This window comes from Lepisma saccharinum, chromosome 14 (genome assembly GCF_977018435.1).
Source record: "Lepisma saccharinum chromosome 14, izLepSacc3.1, whole genome shotgun sequence".
Classification (NCBI taxonomy): Eukaryota; Metazoa; Arthropoda; class Insecta; order Zygentoma; family Lepismatidae; genus Lepisma; species Lepisma saccharinum.
This window is the reverse complement of record NC_139242.1, coordinates 13,222,286-13,241,092: the sequence shown is the minus strand read 5'-3', so window position 1 is coordinate 13,241,092 and position 18,807 is coordinate 13,222,286. Positions and strand designations below refer to the sequence as shown.

Sequence of the window (18,807 nt, the reverse complement as noted above, 5' to 3'; positions counted from 1 at the left end):
TTCAATTCCAGTCGCGTACTCCATCCACTTGAAGGAAAGTTGCTCAAGTGTGAAGTTGATGTTGGAGAAAATCCAATATGATTAACACCAGTGGAACATATGTGGTGATTTCAAAATAATTGGTTTCCTTCTTGGGTTACAAAGTGGGTATACAGAGTATTCTTGTTTTCTCTGTCTCTGGGACAGTACAAGTAACTGTGTGGCCTGAAAGAATAGAGCTAATTCCAGGAAAACAAAATGTTATAAGCGCAGCTTTAGTGCCCAGAGAGAAGATTCTCCTACCAACGCTGCACATTAAACGGAGGTTGGCAAAACAATTTGTGACAGCATTGGATAGTGAGTCAGTTCCTCTACAGTACATAAACAATTTCCTAATCTGTCAAAGGCAAAAATTGTGGGTATCATTTTTACAGGACCGCAGATTTGTTTCATGCTAAATAGTAATGAACTTAAACAAAATATGACCGAGCTGGAAAGAAATGCTTGGAAGGCCTTCCACAACTTGAGCACTGGGCTGTAGAATGTAGTAAAATTACACATGCTTCATTCGCATCTTGATTTCTTTTGGCAGAATTTGGGAAAGATAAGCGAAGAACACTGCGAACGCTTTCAAAAGGAATTCAATTCATGGAAGGCAGATAACAGGGAAGATGGGACTGTGCCATGATGGGTGATTACATTTGGGGATTAGTTCGTGACGAAGGGGAAGGGAGTGTTTCCAAAAAAAAAAGATAAGGAACAACAAATATTCACTCTTGAGCATGTTGCATCATAAGATGAACTAAATTAAGGGACTGATGTGTAATATTAATGTATTCTGTTCATTTCATTGTATTGCTTTAGCTATTTTTCATTGTTATACTGTTCATTATATATGTAATTTACTGGGTACTGACTGTACTGTTTTTGTAATTTTATGCTTTTCTACAAGACTACACCTTGCACTTTGAATAAGAAATAATAAACGACCCATATTATTCGAAAAACTGACATTACTGCAAAACCAATGTCATATTTTTTCAGCGAGTCCAAATTATGAAAATTGGACTGAAAAATAAACATAAGCAGAAAATTGTAGACCAGTGTTATGGTTAACCTATTTCACTTGTAGTGCCAGTTAAGAATTTAGAAATCATAATGTCATATTTTAGAATTAGCTAAATAATTTTGTATGATGTGGCAGCCAGAAGACACATATTAGCCATTTCTTCTGTTCACGACATGATATGCAAGGTCACGAGTGATGAAAAAGTATATGCAGGGGCATTTTCAAAATTGAAAATAGCCCAATTCTGGGGATTTGCATGTTTGATGCATTGGTGAGATGATTACTACAGCTGCGGCAAGAGACAAATATATTCTCGATATTGATTTAACATGTTTTCACAATGTATTAATGTTTTATGGTAAGAAAATAAGGAAGAACACAAAAATACATTAAGAATGAGAGAGAGATAGGAAGGTTAATCTGCCAAACTAAAAAAATACGCAAGAGGAGGAGCAAAGAAGAGAAATTAAAAGGAAAGACCTCTGTGGCTGAGGGGTCCTGGGGTCTAATATCGTCCTGGGCATAGATGTTTTTTGTGAGTGCCGATTCATGAATTCGTAACAGGGTCCCAACTACAAATCTCAGTTCGAAATTAATTAGGTGGAATATTTTACTGGAAGAATTTTCATTTACTCCTATCCATGTGAAGACAACGCAGAACGTAACGGACCCATTAAGCAGGGAGTGTGGAACCAGGTTTGAAGAAAACGACACTGAAGAACAACCGCCCGAACCCAGGACCCTACTACTTTGGGACGACACTGTAGATGTGGCCAAACACCAGCGCGAGGACTCCTTTTTCGGCCCAGAGTTTTGGAAGACCAGGAAAATGGGGAGGAGGGGAACAAACACCCCCTCTCAGTTCAAAGACAAGTCTATCTTCATTTATTGGAAGACGGACTATTGTACAGACAGCACAGACTAGGTGGCAGTACAAAGAAGCTTTTGTGTATCCCAAAATCATTGCGAGACCAAATCATCGAAACCATGCACAGTTCGCCAATTAGAGGAGCACACTTAGGTTTTAGCAAAACATACAGCACCGCTCTAGGACGAGTGTATTTCCCGGATATGAAGCGATTCATCCAAAAGAAGATAAGAGAATGCAACACTTGTCAGCAAAATAAACTAATCACGGGATTGCCATATGGAGAATTGTGTACATTTCCGCCACAACGGCCATTCCAGTGCATTGCAATAGACTTCTCAGGACCTTTTCCAGCAACGGGAGAATTACGCCACCGTTAGGGTCAAGGATAGTGCCAACTAACACGCTACTTCGTCCCAAAGTTTCACCCTTGTGCGTGACCTTGAGCAATGTTTGTTTAGTGTGTGGCTGATATTTCTGACTTTTCCGGAGTTTTGATGTAATATTTCACCATCCAAACTTAAGGCCTACAACTGGAAGTTTAGTATTTACTCACTTCTGTCTAAATTTTATATAATCTTGAGAGATTCAGCAAACATTATTACGTAGTTTCAGTCACATTATTTCAGAGGGGAAACGCACAGAATCGCCATATTGAATATGCGACTGGGTTTCCTAATTTCGGATGCTACACGGGTACCTAATTTCGACTATCTGAAATTGTGCACCCTTTCCAAATACTCATTAGTAACCCTATCCGAAATTAGGAAATACCCTATCCGACATTAGGCAACCTTTTTGTCAGACTAGAAATATGCATACAATTCTTTGTTTCATAAAATATACCAAGTATTTCTTATAAATGTTAATATAACTTTCAGAAACATTAATAAATATATGTTCAATGTTTATCAACACATATATGACTTATTTTGTTTACATTTAGGTACTGAAAATCTAATTTGAAATTAAGTATCCGAAATATGGGCACTTGACCCTATATTATCGCCGCCACAGATTTCGGCACCCGATACATGATAGCGAAGGCTGTAGCCGACAGCAGGATTTTTATACGACGAAATAATACGGGAGGTTATTTCAGTCGTTCACCGCCAGCGTGGCGGCCGGTCGGCGGACTCTTCATGCAACAGGTCCCGGCAAATTGCGTTCAGGAAGTCCGTAACAGAAACCGCTTGTTTTGTAATGTTTCCACTTTTCACAATTACAGTTACAATTACAATTGAAATAAGCACGTACCTTGTCGCAAGGATGCTGGAAAAGGTGTCCTCCCACATACAAATATTTCTGGCACCTTATTTCTGACATCTAATCTTAGATTAGACATCGCTACTTAACCTCAGTTGACAGAAAGGAAGACAGCATCCCGGCGCATAAAGCAAACCGAAAGCGTAAAATGATATTTAAAAGTAATAATAATGATGATCACTAACCTCCTGTGTTATAAGAGATGTTGAAAATGACCTACTTCAACAGTAATACAACACGTTTCTTAGGTTCAAGAGATCCTGTGTCTCGTAATTGCTTGACCACTTTTCTGCAAGAATTCGTTTTCACGTAATTATCGTACATAAAAACTCTCTGTTCAAGACTATATTTGTTTAACGACATAAGTAATGAATGAATAACAATTAACACACAATAAAGCACTGGCCATGAGTAGCACATTACAATAACACAGTATAAGCAACACGCGTACTGTTGAACGCAAACAGAATTGAACATGAACGAACACTGACGTCTGGTAGCCGACAGTGTTGCTAACCATTTTTCAGCAATGTCCCTACAGACGTAGTCAAAATGTCCCTACAACTGACCAAATGTCCCTACGCCAAGTAAAGTAACTAAAAAAACAACACCTCATTAGCATGCAAAACAGAAGATAAAATATACACATTTACTTACCAAATCTTTCTGCTCGGTGCTTCCACAGAAGGAGCGAATTTACAATACATGACCCCTCCCCGATTTTTGTAATATTTTGCATACTCACTAATTGAGGCCTCCTAATCACGAATTTCAAGTTAAGATTTGGGGGGTCACGTGTAGAAATTGCAAAATAAGTGACATTGAGTGGTCCGCGATCGGCACGATTGCTTATTATTTACCGGAAGATTTTGTGTTTCCAATACTTAAAAAACGAAATATACATTCCTGATATTACTACGACCCCAAATTTTAACTATGTTTGCCTATCCTAACCTAACCTAACCGTACCTGAATGGTTCGTGGGGCTATCCGTCAATGGTTTGTTGGGCTACCCGTGCATGTTTTTTTCGAGCCCAAATTTTAACTATGTTTGCCTAACCTAACTTAACCTAAACTTACCGAGAATGGTCAGTGGGGCTATTCCTGAATGGTTTTGCGGTAATTGTGATTACGAACCGATAAAAAATATTATTTTCGTAGCACTTTAACGGGAAACGTTCATCATCGAAGACGCTATTTTCGTATCCTGCAATTTTATGATTGATGTACTGTTGCCAAATTTACCTGTAATCAAATCAGTTCTTCTACATCGTGATTGTCGCTGTCACATGTAAGCACGTTCTTTGGGCAATATACTGAAATCCATAAGTTTATTAATTAGCCCACAGCCATCCTCCTGCACACTCCACCTAACAATCTGTACAACATTAACAACTTTTTTACTGTTCTCTTCCGCCATTCTTACACGATCCATGCTCTCCAAGTATGAAATCAACAGTGTGGCAACGCTGTAGACAGCGTAACTAATTGTAATTTGTTCATATCAACAAATATGGCTACCATACTTGTATACGGAGAATCATTGCAAGAATTGAAAAGCTTATTTTACAACTTCTACACGTTAATGAACATTTTTCCCCCTCACCCCAACATGTTAATTTGAGATAAATCATCACGAATAATTATTTCGTGAGTATAAGACGTAGCATAGAAATTACAGAAGGGTCCGGTATTGTAAATTCTTGCCTTAATGAATAATAGGGTTGTGCGGGACAGAATTTTTTGGGTCGGGACGGGATCGGGACGGTAATTTTTTTAAATCCCGACATTCGGGACTGAAAAATTTGCAATTTCCCGACCAAGTCGGAAAATTTTCGGGACGGGAAATGTTCGAAATTTCCCGAAGCACTGGAAATCTCGAATTTTACAAGTCATTTTCACTTTAAGTGATTGTTTTTGCATTTCTAGAATAAAAACTTACAACTTTCGATAAGTTCCAGAAACTTACAAGGCAGAAAACGTCGAGAATTAACGACTTTTTAAAGTAAAGAATCCAGCACACCCCTAATGAATAACGTTGAGTCGTTTACTGTTGATTATGTTATTTGAAGTCATACATGCTGCTGCTGTGAAGAGATAGATGTTGGTTGGTGATGCTGTATTTCCTGCATTCTTTAACAATTTTGGTCCCATTTTATTTCCCTTTTTTGTTTTTGTATCACTTAACATTGAAAATATTCTTTCCGTTTCCGCGTTAGAATGCGGCAATGTTAGCACTATTTTCGCGAGAGTGGAAATGTTTTCAAAAAGGAACTTGCCTTGAAAGTTTTTGGTAACCGATAACATGTTCCAAAATTCTGATGGAGATCTGTTAGTTAGTTCTTTTTTCTCCTCCTCGCTAAAGTATCCAGATAAACTAATTCATAAAATGTAATTTACCAAGATTGAAAAAAGTACCTACGTTTTCCCTCATTTGGCAAAATCTGTCCCTACGTTCCTACGCGGGCGAAATTTAGTGAAAAGTCCCTATGCGTAGGGACATGTCCCTACGGTTGGCATCACTGCCGACACGTGCAGTATGAAGCGCCCTCTCGCGGCTGACAACTCACCCAACCTCCGATAAGCTGCCGGCGCTGTCGCGACAACTGAGGATAAAGTAGCGATGACTAATCTAAGATTAGATGTCAGAAATAATGTGCCAGAAATATTTGTAATTGCGAGGACACCTTTTCCAGCATCCTTGCGACAAGGTACGTGCTTATTTCAATTGTAATTGTGAAAAGTGGAAACATTAGAAAACAAGCGGTTTCTGTTACGGACTTCCTGTAATGCAATTTGCCGGGACCTGTTGCATGAAGAGTCCGCTGAACGGCCGCCACGCTGGCGGTGAACGACTGAAATAACCTCCCTGTACTACGCTATGGTACTGTAAGTGAGGTATATACGGACAGAGGATCCGGTTTCACCTCAAAACTATTCCAGGAATTAAATGACAAATTGGGTATAAAGGTCAAATTTGCTCCTGTTACACAGCATAATTTATTAGTCCTACAAGAGGTAAATAATGGCGCTTTACAAAGTATGATGAAGCACTATGTTAGCTCAAATCACACGAATTGGTCGGACTACTTACAACCAAGTGTATACAGCTATAACGTCACGAAAAATCAGAGCTTGCGTTTTTCTCCATTCTACTTGTTGCACGGCTTTGAATCAAGATTACCATAGGAACAGGCTTTACATAACAACAGCCCATGCCAGAACGTAGCAAACGAAGTTCGATTTCGAGTTCTGAAAAAGCCAGAATAGCAGCAGCCGAAAATCTACAGAAGAGACACCAGAATCTTAAAAAATACTATGACAGGAAAAGGAAAAATATCCATTTCGCTCCAGGAGACAAGGTGTTGATATACGATGCCAACCAAAGAATCGGAACCGCTAAGTGTTTCAGTGGACTTTACAAGGGACCAGGAACGATCCTTGAACAGGAAAATCCCAATACATACAGGATCCAGTTTAAAAATAAACGAGGCAAAACCATTATTGACTCTATAGCGATTCAACGCCTAAAGAAGTATTATCCCCCGGATGACGGATCAGGCGAAGAGAACGAGAACGTTGAAGAAGAGGAAGAAGAGACTATACAGGAAGAAGCAGGTCATTAAGATAAGAAGTATAATGTTCGAACAACAGGTCTCAAATTATAACATCAAAAGTGCTTAAAAATATTGTCTTTTGTACGGCTTTAAGTTATTAAAAAGTAATCAAATTACTTAAAATGCGATGAAATACATTCCCAGCGGTACAAAAATACCAGCATAAGATTATGTCACAAAATCTCTAGTTTAGAGGAAAAGAGGAAAGAAGAAGAAGCGCCAAGGTATTTATAATGTATTTTCCATGGAAAACAAGAATACGAGAAAGAAGCGACAATAATCGCAGGCGTACATAACACGAATTTTCGATTTGGATGACGATCCAAAAATCGAAAAGTTTAACATTTTGCCAATGGCAAAATGATGAAGTTTAAACCACTATTGGTTTTAGTTATAATTTTACAACCAACATAGTATGCTAAGCATATCTAAAAAGATATAAGAGAGAACACATTCTCCATTTTTTGTGATATTAGTAATCATCGAATAATTATAGAAAAATTTTTCTTTTACTTTTCAGATGGGCGAGCTCAAATAAGTTTTTCACCTCCCCATAAACCCGTACCAATACCTCGTAAACATCAAACTATAAAGTTTAACCCTTAGTACGCCACGCGGTCTGATGAAAGTAAGCCCAGTGTCGCCGAGGCTTTGAGCGCGAAATTTGAATTCGTATACATAATGGAGAAAAACCGTAATAACTCTGGCACTATGGGACCAATCTACTTCGGATAACTTTTGTTTTACAGGTAATACATCGGTGCATGCAACCATGTAAAATTTGGATGTCCCAACCACGGGGGGGGGGGGTTACGGGCGGTGGCTGCATCCCCCGAATTTCAATAAAAAAACATAAAAATGTGGAGTTTGCCCCCTCTTCTTCAGCTACTTTAGGGAGAAAACCGGAACTTTTGCTTTTTGTTCAAATAATGGACCTTCCGCAACAGAATGAAACTTGATTCATGTTTGTGGGTGCAATACAATTTGAATAATAAGGCAAAACGTAAAACTCTAGCGAATTTTAGCCAATTTGCATATTATTCATAAAAATTGTTAAATAACTGACACTATGGGACCAATCTACTTCGGATAACTTTTGTTTTGCAGGCAGAACATCAGTGCATGCAACCATGTAAAATTTGGATGTCCCAACCATGGGGGGGGCGGGGTGTTAAGGGTGGAGGCTGCATCCCCCGAATTTCAATGAAAAAATCATAAAAATGTGGAGTTTGCCCCCTCTTCTCCAGCAAATTTGGGGAGAAAACCCGAACTTTTGCTTTTTTTCGTTCGCACTTGCATCTTGTGTAGCTACTGTGAATCTATATCTTCCCTGTTGATTCGGCTCTTTGTGGAAATATGTCCGGAAGGAAACGATTGTGCCTTAGGGAAATCGATGAGCTGTTATATGATACGAACTGTTTATGGTGAGGCCTTTCCTAACAGAGGAGGGAAGGGAGCCTTTGTAATCATTTGTTTTGTCTCTACTTCTGGATAGACTCACGCTTCTGGCGCCTCTGGCTATCGTCAAGCTTCATTGCATTTCTAACATAGAGGCGACAGAAAGCTGAACACCGCCAAACCTCATCCAATCCCCTCTCTCCTTGCCCCCCTTCCCCCCACCACTACTTCAGCTGGATCACGAGGTCTAAACACAAAGAAGAATGTGTGCCTTATCAGTACTAAATCACAGCGTTGGAAGCTTGGAGGAAAACAGCATCGTAAATACCAAGCATTTATTGTGTCTGTCAAATGACGAGAGCCAACACGTGAGCCCAAGCCCAAACACGTGACATATTCCGAGAAAGGAGGGGGGGAGAGTTGGAATTTTCGTAAACATGATTGCAAAACATGTTCCCCGAACGAACTGTCAGTGTTTCAACCTCAATATACAAATATAAGTGTGGCAAACCCTCGATAATTGTATCTAAAGCTGTTTGTAACATATGTGTTACAGTGGCTACAAGAGACATACTTTTTTGTAACATATGTGTTACGAGGGCGGACTAAGGGTTAAGTACAAAGCAAGGATACTGTAATATTAACATTTAATTAATAGGGAAACATGTCAGTTACCAAGTAACAATGCAAATTTTAGGATTTTTATTAATCATAAATTGTTTTCTCTTAGATGTTAAAGCCTTATCATTCCTAGAATTGTTAAAATAATCTTTTAAATATCCTCATAATATATTGACGGGATTAATTTTAGCCGTTTCATCTTTTGCCTAATTTTATTTATGATAACATGCTATTTTTATTGCAAAAGCACCAGACCTGTTTTAACAAAGAAAGAAAGTAACGAAGACATATATTTAACCAACCTAAATAATGACTTTTCTTTAGTAGAACATTTGTACGACAACGTAGATACAACTCTGGAACATTCAGCCCATCTTTATGTCAATGTACCCCCTCCCCCTTCTTTTGTACAGTCAGGACAAAAAGAAAACTCGCCGGAAATAACGGCGATTATTAGAGCAAATTCAGATCACTTCACATGCGAAAATAGTAGCGAACCCAGCTTGTTACGCTTTGTACAGTGCAACGAAGATGTTTTAGTAAGGGAATCCAACCCCAGCACCTGTGTACAATACACGCAAACCACTTCATTTCCCATCCCTCCCACCCATGCAAGCAAGATAGCAAGTGCCCAGGTACCTATCCCAAGCCAGAAATCACCCGTTTCACACGATGAAATCCCAAGTAATCCTTGTAACAGAGAGAATAGTAATAATAATCCTTCCCCAGTAACAATAAAAATTAGTTTCATCAATCACGACACTTATGACGACCTCTCAGACTGAAAGAAATTCTTCCGTTTTAAAAAAAAAAACATCTTCGTCCTACATTGACTGCCTGCCTGGTAATTGTTAAAAAACCATGGCTCTGGGTTGAAGCTTTTATCACTCGCCTCGAGACACGCAACGTCGCCCGAACCAAAAGTTTAAAACGTTTCAATTTAAAAGACAGGCATTGAGTATAAACGGGTTTAAAATTTCTGCGTGCGTAGCTGAAAGCAGCAATCTGCAACCGACAATCAAACCTCAGCAAGGCGACGACGAAGCGAATTTCCCCCCTTGCTCTTCCGCGAGATTTTTCCCCCCTTATAGCCAACTTGCCGCCCGCACTGACCAAAAGGCAAAGATCTTCGGGAACGATCGGCCATCTTCGGGAATTGTCGGCTCAGCCACGAAACGAAAACCTGCCTTCCTTCAAAAGGCAGATGTATCTTCTTCATCTCGAAGCGGCCGGACCCGGAATTTGCTATGTCAGCTTTACAACTCGCGCTCTCCGCGCATCGGATTACGTACCGACAAGCGGATAACTTCAGTCTCGGGAGACATGTATTTCCTCAACAGTAAGACACGGGACGAAAACACAATTCAGCAAATTCTCTATGTGGCACGTTGGTGCCAGATTTTAAAAGTGTTGCCAATTGTAATGTTCAAATTCCGAGAACTGATTTTATGACAAGATCTTGCGTCCACGCAAAGGAAGCATTAATACATACACGAAAGAATGTATATAAACGGCAACACTATTAGAATCACTGCATCTAGTATATATATAACACCAAGGGTTATTTCTCTGTTATTTTTCATAACTTGAGCGAGTTTTAGATAAATTAAATGCTATTTAGAAATCAATAATATTTACTTATTTATTAACTTCTTCTTTTGGATGACGAAGTTAAGGTACAAGCCTTTTCTTACACTTAACCATCTCTGCTTCACATTTTACAAATTTAGTTGAAATATCTAACAGTTTACGAAATATAAAAGATCAAAATACCAAAGAAAATAAAAAAACACAAAAAAGAAAGAAGAAAAACACGAAAAAGCGAAAAAACACAAAAATACACATATATGCTGTAAGAAACGTAAAAATGCACGTACAGCATGAACACACACATAACAAAAATACAGAAAAGTCGGTCAAAATTTGGTCTGTAAATTTAGATCAAGAAAAGGTTTCATTCTATTTTCTTTCCTTGTTTTCGGTACTGGTAAGTTGCCTCCAGAAGATGCTTTCTTAATTTTGATTTGAAATTGCCGAGAGAAGAAGAGTTTCTTATGCCATTGGGGAGGTCGCTCCACGCTCTGGTGACAGTGACCCTGAAGGAATTTCCGTAAAACGCTGTCTTCTAGGACATCAAGGCAAGCAACTTTTCTCAGTCACTATTTGCTCGTCTAATTCTTCTTTCAATGTTACAAGCAATCGAAATATGGCATCTTTTGTCCTTAATGTATGCAATCCCATTGATAGCTTCGCAGTTGCAAATGTCATTTATTTTTACTGCCGTTTAAAATTCTTAGAGCAATATATAACATGCTATGGAAACGATATCATGCGAACAGTCAGGGTTAAAACTTAACTTTTCCCTTATAAAATGGATATTATAACACACACCTATGTTGCTTGTCTAATTTGCAAAGATGGGGATGAGTGGTGATATGATGAAATTTATGAATGGACACTCACAAACATCCATAACCAGGCCACGATTCAAACCCGGGACCCCTGGCGTCGTTGTGCGATGTGCTAACCACTCCCTCCGCCACAGGAGCCGGCTCATAAGATTTGAAATTGATATTTGCATCCGGGAACTTTTCTAACGGTGGAAGCGGCCCCGGCGCACACCCAGCGTCGAATAACATGGGTACCTGGGGGAAACCCTGGGGGGTAAAGGCGGTCAGGGGCGTGATGCTGATCACATCACCCTCACTCACGACCGGATCAAGAAAGTGTGGGGCGTTACCCCCACACCCCCTATACGCCTTCATGGCGTGGTGCTATGCACAGGGGAACACTTTACCTTTATCACTTTTATTTGCACTCCATAACATGCTTAGTGTAACCCGTATCAAACTATACATTTTATCGCTTTCTAACCGAAATAATAAATGTGAAACACTATCACATTTTCGTCATGTTTGATAATAATTTGAGCCGGTAAGCTGTCCTACATCTTTCACTAGCCGACCTCCATGCTGGGATGGTTACATAACACACTACGAAGCCAGGGGTTCTAGGTTCGAGTTTGGGCATGAGTGTTGTATGTGAGCAGAGGCGAAACCACAAATTTTTACCTGGAGGGGAGAGGGTCAAGTACCAGGGCAAACGTGCCAATAATAATAATAATAATAGTGGTGGTAGTGGTAGTAATAATAGTAGCATTACAATACGTTATTATTGTCGTAAATCGTGCAAAAGGGGGGTAGAAGTCGGTGCTAAAGCATTTGTGTTTGAACAAATGATTTGAAATAATTTTTCCAACACGTTCAATATCATGTTAGCTAAGAATGGAAAACAAGCACACAAACTATATTTTTGAAAGACAGAATATGCATGACGAACGTTATTCTTTTTGTACATATGGCACGTATAACTTTCATGGATAACATATATTTTACACATATGCAACATGGAGCGACGTAAAATAAGAAAATACATGTGCAACATGTTAACGCCAAATTGTGTACGTATTCAAAGTTTATTTAATATATATATATATATATATATATATATATATATTATTTAAATACATTACATGATAAATTCATCGGCCAAATTGTCTCTCAAATGTGAGAGCAAAGCGAAGAAAGAAAATTTTACGAAATGTACTTTTATTTATATAAAATTTGAGATCGAGGGGGCAATTGTCCCTCTGTGCCTCCTGCAAGTGCCCTTAACCGTCTGGAAGAAAAATTCAAGAAACACTTGAAAATTAATTTCATTTTGAGTATCCATTTGTCCTACTATCCTTAGATTCTGCTAGTCATGTTTCTTTACTTCAATGTTTGCCCCCCACCCCAGATTGGGCATCCGTCCAAGATTGGGGGGACAATACTTCTACCCCCCTGTGGTTGCAGCACTGTTTGTGAGTGTCTCTTCATCAATTTCACGTCATCACTCATTGTCACGATTAGCTAGATGTGGTAGAAAAGCAACGCTAAGTAAAAAAATTAAATATCCACTTCCTTCTCTCTATTACATGAATCGCTATTACCAAAAGGTAGACTGAGGAAACAAAAAAATTATGCAGTTCAAACTTCATAGGAACACATCCAAGAAAAACATCCAAACACATTAGTCACCTTTAATACAAGACTTCTCAAAATGTCACAACTGTTCTAGATTCTTAGAATTGCGAGATCATTTCCCGAAATCTGAATCTGGAAGGTAATTTTTTCCCCACAATACTAATACATTATACGGAATCCCACACACCTTCATAAATCAATAAATGTCTTTGTTATGTTGCTAGAGTAATAGGGGATATAATATTGTAAAGAGTAGTGAGAATTCCAGGCAGGAATGTGTTGTGTATTTTTCACAGGGGGCAGAGCAGGCTCTCAGGGGGGGGGCAGTTGCCCCTTCTAGCTACGGGCCTGGTTATAAATAAAACGCACACATGCATTTCACAAGTGTTTTCTTTACCTCTTGTGGTAATATGTTTTTTAGGCGGTACAGTGAGTATACTGCTGCGTAAGATTTTTTGCATATGGCCTTTACATGGTCACTCCAGGTTTAGAACGATTTAATCACAATCTACGGCAATTTCAGTAATTATTTTGTGACAATGTTGATTATAATTAATTAGCACTAGTTGACAAATCACTCAGGACTATTTTTTTAAGGGTGCAGGCAGAGTCGGCAACCCCCATTTCCTTTAACATTATTTTCAAGTAAAATTATGGTCAGTTTATATCTTTTATGTCCATTGGTGAGCACTTTAAGAACAATCAAATAATTTTTCATCTAAATGTTCTACAGTTTTAATAATTTTCGGTGTGGCAGAAATTTCAAGGTTTTAAAATACGCAAGCAAGTCAAATTCAGGACGCAACAGCATCACTTCCATGCATACGGTGTAATCGATACGTATTACCACAGGTATTTGGACCAGCAGTGATACCAGTCACAAAGAGGCACCGTGACTAATTGTTACGATGTTTTAAAGTTCACAAATTAGCACCTTTAGGCAGGTCACTAAATACATTCACTTTTAAGCTATACTCATTTCTCTATTAACAACAAGACATTTCTCATAGCATAAGGGAAAACAATGTAATAGTTTCGATAATTTTAATAAATATTTCATTGGTTTCTTTATGAATTCTCACATAAATGTGACAAAACTGATTTATCCTAAGCTTATCTGTATATTTTATTATTCTAATAGTTATTAGTCCTTTTTGGCCGGTCACCAGCGAGGAGAACGGGATTCGAACCCAAATCTGCACGCATCCCGACGGTTTAGCTTCCCCGGACAACACCATGCAACAGCCAGCCAGCCAGTATTTTAGTACATGGAATAAACACTTTCCACCCTTTCTATAAGAAGAAACTCCCACACCGGACAAAATTCTTCAGCCCCTTTCCCCATCAATGCTCCCACAAAAGAGGAACAGAAGAGATGCAGAAAAGAAGAACAAAAGACATGAAGTGAGAGCAGGGACGAGAGCAGAATATCAGGGAGAAGAATGCACACCGTAGTTTTGTCCCCACAAACTACACACAATATGCTTCTGTTCCGGAAGTGCATTGATTTCCACAAATACTACGCTACTTCCATCAAAAGTGCAGCTTACATAATGCAAGTCGTCAATGTAAACTTTTCCCCAAAATCTGCCAATCTTTGTAGATTTTACCCCATGAAGAAGCAGAAATTCATCAAGGACGTATCCTAGTGTTTCCACTTCTCACCTTTGTACACTTGCATTACAAAATGTGCATGACCCCTCTTACAAGGTCATGCCGCAGTGTTTACAAAAGTGCATTTTATGTGACACGTAACGAGTCACATTCAACTCTACAACTTCATGTAAAGCAGTTTTACACCCACAAAGAAGAACCTTCCAGTGTGTGCAACCTGCATTTTACCGTCATGCACAGGAGTGTACTTAATGAGTTTCATCATGTTTCATTCACTTTTCCATAAAATTAACAAACTATGTTTATCAACGGTGCAATTTTACATGGTTTAATTGAAAATGTTAAAAGTGCTCCCCTGTGCATAGCACCACGCCATGAAGGCGTATAGGGGGTGTGGGGGTAACGCCCCACGCCATGAAGGCGTATAGGGGGTAACGCCCCACACGTGAAAATGTTGCATGACAAAACTCGTGTTTCGTCAGTGTCTACAAATTTGCATTCAGTGTCTTAGTTCCTTGACAGAACCATTGAAAATCAAATTCTGTGTGCAACCAGTTGCGTAACTTTTGCGCGGGAGTATACCATGCAAAAAGCTTCAAAAATTATTTATTCATCATTAAGTGCACCGAATTATGCTAATCCACACTGCATATATCTCCATGCACCCATAATAACACAAAGTTATGTGGTGCAAAAGCTTACATGCCCTTGTCGATCGTTTTCTTACCAGTTCTTGAAGAAAACATCGCAGTAAAGTGTATCATTTTCCAAAGGGAAATCCCACAGTGAATCAACGGCAATTTTCACCGACAAGAGTACGTGTGTGTTTCCTGGATACAATTAAAATCATACTTACTTTTGCACTTCCAGTTAGTGCCTCAGCGATCGTAGGAACCTTTGTGATCAACGAACTATCGTGACACAACACTTTCTGCGAATACGTGTGTTTTATAAAACTACTGTGAGCTCCAGTGTAGATTGCACTCGCCACATTGTTTCAATGTTGTGAAATACAGTTCTTCACAACACGTAATTGTGTAAACAGGCCGCTCGCCTCCGGCGTGACATCGCCAAACACATGCGACATCGAAATTCTTGGGGACAATCACGTGACTAGTGGCAATCTTTGTGCACCTAACCACGCCCTCGAACTGCATCCATCTTAGTGTTATCAAGTGATAGCCACGGCCGCCATTACACCATAGACGTTGGGCTCCGCTCTCCAGTGATTATGACACCGACAGACTGATTACGTGCGTTTGTTTTGCTTGCATTTAGGGCCAGTTACATAAACAGTTAAGACTTAACAAATTACTTATGGCCTGTTACCGCATCTGCACGTGATGTCTTCATACAACTTTAATTCTGTTAATTTTGGGATTTGGCAGGGAAAATATGGTTTATTTTATTTCCTTCTCTACGTTTTAATAAAAAAAAACTCCAACTTCTAAGGATAGATCAACATGGGTATTTCGAATATAAATTTCAATTTGGGAAATTTATTCCCAAGGGAGAGTCTTCTCCGAGGAACTCTTCATCATCAAATAGACAGGTAATTCCTTCTCTAACCATGTTGATCTAAACTAGAAGATATAAACCCAAACTTTTAGTGTTGTGCCATTTCATGTGTGAAAAGTAACCTCTCGCCCATTACCGTAAAGTTATCTAAAAAGGGCGAGTGCTCACCAGTGAGGATGAATGAATGACAAAGCTACATCACCCAAGAATAATGGTTAGGATTCTTGGTAAGATCCCAACGAGCAGCAGTTCGTTACGAATTTAATCATGTCATCACTCATATTCATTGTTCCAATTAGACAAAACTGAGAGGAAGGCAACGTTAAATAACAAAAATCAAATCAAAAAGGAAAACAGGTAACAATTTCGTATATCGAAAACACATTTCTTCATTTTTACAGAAGAAACTACTTAAGGAAATGAGTTTGTCTAAGGGTTACAACGTTCGACGAGGTATTTTTTTTCATCGTGGAATATATTTGACCGGGAAATCATGTATTTTTCAATAGAAATATCTCACCGATACACAATTGCCATTGTTTTCATTTGCCTCCCGTACCTAAAACGGATGCAGGGTACGTTTCATGATGTAACCCCCTGTCAGTGTTTCCAACCCCTTTTATTTCACTATGCTTGCCTAACCTAGACAAACCTAACCTTATCGGAAATGGTTTGTGCGGCTATCCATGAATGGTTCGTGGGGCTATCCATCAGCTACCGTGCATAATGTACAATTTCCACAGGTGACGAAAACAATAGTAGTAGGTATTTTTCGGTGAAGAAGGTTGGAAATAATGCATACTCACAACGTAAATCAAGTTGTGGCCACCATATCGTGAGTTACGGAAGCGAGGAAAGGAATAAAAGAAATCACTCTGTATGTGAAAAATTGGATAAATATGTAGTATCGCCCGAACGGATTTCTTCACTTTTACAGAAGAAACTACTTCCTTTAATCAATTTCCCTGATGTTGTAGAAATTCGTAAAGGTGTTTTCTTTGATCGTTTAAGCTATCTGACCCGGAATTCCTTTTTTTCCCCTGAGAAATATATCCAACACGCAGAGGCGATTGCTGCCATTTCCTTGCTATTTGCCTTCGTTCGATGACGTAACCACGTGTCAGAGTTTCCACACACTTTATGTTGCCTGAACTAACTTACGTGAATGGTAACGACCCCAAATTTTAACTGTGTTTGCCTAACCTAACCTAGCCTTATCGTGCATGGTACGTGGAGCTAATCATGCAAGAATGATGGAAACATGTAAAAAAAATCGTAATAGTACGTAATTTTTTGTCATTAAGGTTTGAAACACTGCTTGCGCACTGCAAATCGACAAAACACAAGCACGACGTGCAATGATCCTTGACGAGTGCACGTCATATTGTATGTTACACAAGTGAAACAATGAAGACAAATAATGACTCGTAATATCAAAAGTTGACACTATTTTATGGAAAAAGGCTTAACTTCACCTTAAAGAATCTTCCGCTATGCAGAATAGGTAAGTATTAATGCTAAAATTAACGAAATAAACGAGTGAGAGGTGTTCGGGCGATACTACATAATTAATAAAAATTGTGTTTGTTTTCGTGTAAAAAGCATAATGGCACCTTGAACTATGTTCCGCAATGTGGTTATTTTAACCAGCAAAATAATTACCTGAATCATACCATAACAGTGTATTTTATCTTATTTTATTATATTCATTGGCAGTGTTGTTGAACTACTGCTAAGAAGTTACGTTAACCGTTTCATACATCGGAGACATATTTCTTCATTTTTACAGAAGAATCTACTTACGGAAATGAGTTTCTCTAAGGTTTCCAACGTTAGTCGATGTATTTTCTTTCATCATGGAATCTATTTGACCGGGAAATCATGTATTTTCAATAGAAATATCTCACCGATGCACAATTGCCATTGCTTTCCTACGTGAACCGGGCGCTCCATACGTTGGATGATGTAACTCCGTCATTGTTTCCAACCCCCTTTTTTTTAACTATGCTTGTCCAACCTAACCTAACCTTATCGGAATGGTTCGTGGGGCTACCCGTGCATAATGTACAATTTGCACACGTGACGAACACGACAGTAGGTATTTTTCGGTGAAGAAGATTAGAAACACTGATATTCGAAAACAATAGAAGCGATATCATTCGCAAAGTAAGCGATATCGCACCGTTACGTGCGTTCGGTAGCACTTAGAAAAATGCGTTATTTTAGTAGAAAAAGTGTTTGTTTTCTACTAATTATCGTAGAAGGCAAATATTTACTATCCTTCGGACACCTATAACTTCTGAGTTTTGTCAATTATTGACATTTCTACTTACCTATCTGCTTCACGGATCATTTTTTAACGTGTATTCACGTTTTTTTGATCAATTTTTTTAAAAAAGTGTTTTTGTAACTGAAGAATGTACGTTTCCGCAAATGGTTTGTGGGGCTATGTGAGAATGGTGTGTGGGGCTACGCATATTTTTTTCGAAACCAATTTTTAACTATTGTAACCTATTGTGACCCTACCTAACCTTAGCGGAAATGGTTCGTGGGGCTATGTATCAATGGTTCGTGGGGCTATGCGTCAATGGTTGAATTTCTGCTATGAAACATTCCCACATCACACAAAACACCTTCCAGATGTTAGACAATACTACAGGAACTTATTACGGTAAGTAGTTTCTTCTGTAGAAATGAAGAAATCTGTCCGAAGGATAGTAAACTAGTACCAAAGTGATTTATGTTGAAAAAAAAACAATTGGAAAATTGCCTTTTGCATTTCTCATGGACAAGATATTCTCCGTCGACAAGCGACAGTAAATATCATAGAAG

The 18,807-nt window shown here is 38.8% G+C and overlaps 1 protein-coding gene across 1 annotated transcript in view; it reads right to left on the bottom strand.

Annotated features, from left to right (window-relative positions):
* Window positions 1-18,807, bottom strand: part of LOC145998290 (2-amino-3-ketobutyrate coenzyme A ligase, mitochondrial-like) — an 84,030-nt gene that overhangs the window by 64,412 nt on the left and 811 nt on the right.